This window comes from Colobus angolensis, unplaced genomic scaffold, assembly GCF_000951035.1.
Source record: "Colobus angolensis palliatus isolate OR3802 unplaced genomic scaffold, Cang.pa_1.0 Scaffold355, whole genome shotgun sequence".
Taxonomy (NCBI): domain Eukaryota; kingdom Metazoa; phylum Chordata; class Mammalia; order Primates; family Cercopithecidae; genus Colobus; species Colobus angolensis.
This window is the reverse complement of record NW_012116877.1, coordinates 1,615,817-1,619,017: the sequence shown is the minus strand read 5'-3', so window position 1 is coordinate 1,619,017 and position 3,201 is coordinate 1,615,817. Positions and strand designations below refer to the sequence as shown.

At 47.8% G+C, this 3,201-nt stretch overlaps 1 pseudogene across 1 annotated transcript; it reads right to left on the bottom strand.

The window, feature by feature from the left end:
- Window positions 1-1,306: 1,306 nt before the first annotated feature.
- Window positions 1,307-3,195, bottom strand: LOC105519630 (annotated as a pseudogene). Its single transcript, XR_001002999.1, has one exon. The product of XR_001002999.1 is annotated as a ceramide synthase 2 pseudogene (transcript).
- Window positions 3,196-3,201: the final 6 nt, after the last annotated feature.

Here is a 3,201-nt window from a genome sequence, read left to right as displayed (position 1 = left end):
CACATAGGGAGCAGCACCTGGGGTGCCAAGGTCATTCAGAGTTGAGGACTTTCTGCCCTAAGTACAAAGGCCTACAGGTGGAGGAACTGAGTCATTCATCAGGCTTTACAGCTGCAGCAGTTTGAGACTTTCTTGGGTTGGAATTTCCAACGGAGAGGAAGGGAACTAAAAGATAATATCCTTGGAATCTTTGGAGTGTCACAGGAATTCCCAGTGGTGAGAGTGGATTTCAGATGAGAATCTAGAGGAGTGGGCCCAAAAACCCCTCTGTCTGGTTTGTGTTTTATTTTATTATTATTATTATTGTAGAGACAGGGTTTCGCTATGCTGCCCAGGCTGGTCTTGAACTCCTGACCTCAAGTAATTCCCCTGCCTTGGCTTCCCAAAGTGCTGAGATTAAAGGTGTGAGCCACCAGGCCAGGCCTGGTTTATTGACAGAAGGGTGGAGCTGGAAAAGTCTCATTTGTCCATGTTCTGAGACATTTCTTCCCTTCACAGGCACAAGAGAAAGCCTTGTGCTCCTAGTTCTCCTGCCTGATCTCCTGGTCTTGTTGCTTCCCACTAAGTGGAGCCCTTAACCTGCTTTCTGACTGCACATTTTCTACAGTGTAGAGCAGATATTAAAGGAAGGGCAAGGATCTGACTGCTTCCCAAGTTTATTATAGCAAATACTAGGAAGCAGGAGAAGTGGAATCTTTTCCTTGGTTCACAGTTACTGCTTTTTTTCTGCAAGGAAATCCAAAGGATCTCCTAATTGAACTCTAAGATTTTAATTTTTAAAAATCTATTTCGAGATTTTTTTTTTTTTTGAATCAGAGTCTCATTCTGTCACCCAGGCTGGAGTGCAGTGGCACAATCTCGGCCCACTGCAAGCTCTGCCTCCTGGGTTCATGCCATTCTCCTGCCTCAGCCTCCCAAGCAGCTGGGACTGCAGGAGCCCGCCACCATGCCTGGCTAATTTTTTGTATTTTTTAGTAGAGAAGGGGTTTCACCGTGTTAGCCAGGATGGTCTCGATCTCCTGACCACATGATCCACCCGCCTTGGCCTCCCAAAGTGCTGGGATTACAGGCGTGAGTTGCTGCACCCGCCCCCCACCTCCCCCGCCTTTTTTTTTTTTTTTTTTGAGACAAGGTCTTATTCTGTCACCCAGGCTGGAGAGCAGTGGCATAAACATGGCTCACTGCATCCTTGACCTCCTGGGCTCAGGTGATCCTCTTGCCTCAGCCTCTTGAGTAGCTGGGACTACAGGTGTGCGCCAACATGCCCAGCTAATTAAAAACATTTTTTTCCATGTTTTATTTAATATTTTTTATTTAATCTTTTAATTAAAAAAAAAAAATTAACAGTACATTTTGGTCTAAAATGGTCCCTCTGGTGAAATGCTAGGTGCTAGCCGTAATTCTGGCTTTAAAACCAAAACCCCAAATATTTAATAAATAAAAATTAGAAATAGTTGCCATTCTACTCCAAACCATCTAGCCTAGCTGAAGAGAAGAGGGAAGGGGAAGAGGCCAGAGAAAGGAGGAGGCAGTCAGATCTTAGACCTGTGGCTACAGGGACAGCTGAAAGAAGTAGCACAAAGAAAGATCATCGGAGCAGTCACCAGTACAGCTCCCACTTTTTGGCAGAAGTAGGGTAAGGGTTATGTGCACCCTCCTACCCTCAATTCATTTGTGTCATAGAGGGAAAAATTAAAAGTCAGCTCAGCTTTGGTTTCTGGCCCAAGTTAGGGAGCTTAGAAAGGTGAGCCTTGATCCAGCTTTGGCAGAATGAGGCCCACAGATGGGACAATAAGGCGCAACCCTGACTCTGGAGGTCAGGGAGTCAAAGGCAAACAGCTAGGGCCAAATTCTCAGAATAAGGAATGTGAGTTGTAACCCCTACCCACAGAGAGCTGAGGGAGGGCCTCAAAAGCAGTAGAAAGGATGACTTGGAGGACAGGGAGGAAAATACAACCATCCCCCTCTAACAGAATATAACCAACATCCCTCTACCTGGGGATGAGCTGGTTAGAATTTGGTTTAAAGGCAACTGGGTGAAAAGCAAGGAGGGAGGATGCAGAGAACTCTCCTCTCACTTTCTCCTTTTTCCCCAGAGCTTAAAGTGACCCTATAGCGCGGGGAGGGGGGTAGTTCCTTGGCTTTATGCATTAATCTAGGAGGCAACTGGAATAATGGTTCAGTCATTCTTACGATGATGGTTATTGAGGATGGGGTGGCCATTGGCTAGGGGCCGGCTCTTTGCTCCTCCCCCAGCTGCAGCCTCCTCCCCCTCTGAGTTCTCTGTTTATTCCTGGTCACTGCGTTCATCTTGTACCAGCTTTCCAGTTATGAACTTGTGGGCCATGCGCAAAATGAGGTAGGCCCAGAAGATATGCAGCAGCTGTAGAACTCCCATCATGGAATTGAAGAAGTAATAGCCAAAGAAGGCAGGATAGAGCTCCAGTGGGTACACAGGGAGCAACGCAGGATCCAGAAGGGCAGGATGACCAGTGGGGTGATGATGAAAACAATGGCGAAGATGATGAAGATGTTGTTGCAGGTGTTCTTCCATCCCGCGTAGTTAAACATCTTGGCTAACTCCAGCAGGTAATCAGAAGAGTCATGCAGAGCCATGATGAGAGTCCCAGCTCGGATGTAATTGGCAAACCAGGAAAAGCTGATGAGGATGATAGTGGCCACATGGTGGATGATCTGTTCCTTGAAATCCTTTCGTTTGACATCAGAGGCAATGCTGAAGAGCAGGGACCAGTAGAAGGAAAGTTCGATCATGTAGTACCAATACTGGGAAGGGATAGTGCTCTGTATGGGATATCCCTCCCAAACTTTCTTCATGTCATAGAACCAGGGTTTATCCACAATGGCGCCCAAGCCGGCGATGAAGGCAATCAGGTAAAATGTGAATCTCCAGCTGGCTTCTCTGAACTTCTTGAGGAGACTGGGCCGGTCCTGGTTGCGGCGGCAGTGGAACCAACGCTCTACCTGGCGGCCGGAGAGCCCGCTCTGCCGGGACAAAAGCTCTACCTCCACCTGCTTGGGCTGCTTGCCACTGGTCAGGTAGAAATGTTCCAAGGTGGCATTGGGAGGTGCCCGCAGTCGGGTTTTCTCCTTTATGTTCAAGAGAGCAGCCAGTGGTGTAGCCACGTACAGCTCAAAGAAGTATCGAACGATGAGGAAGAACAAGGCCGGGGCAGCGTGATA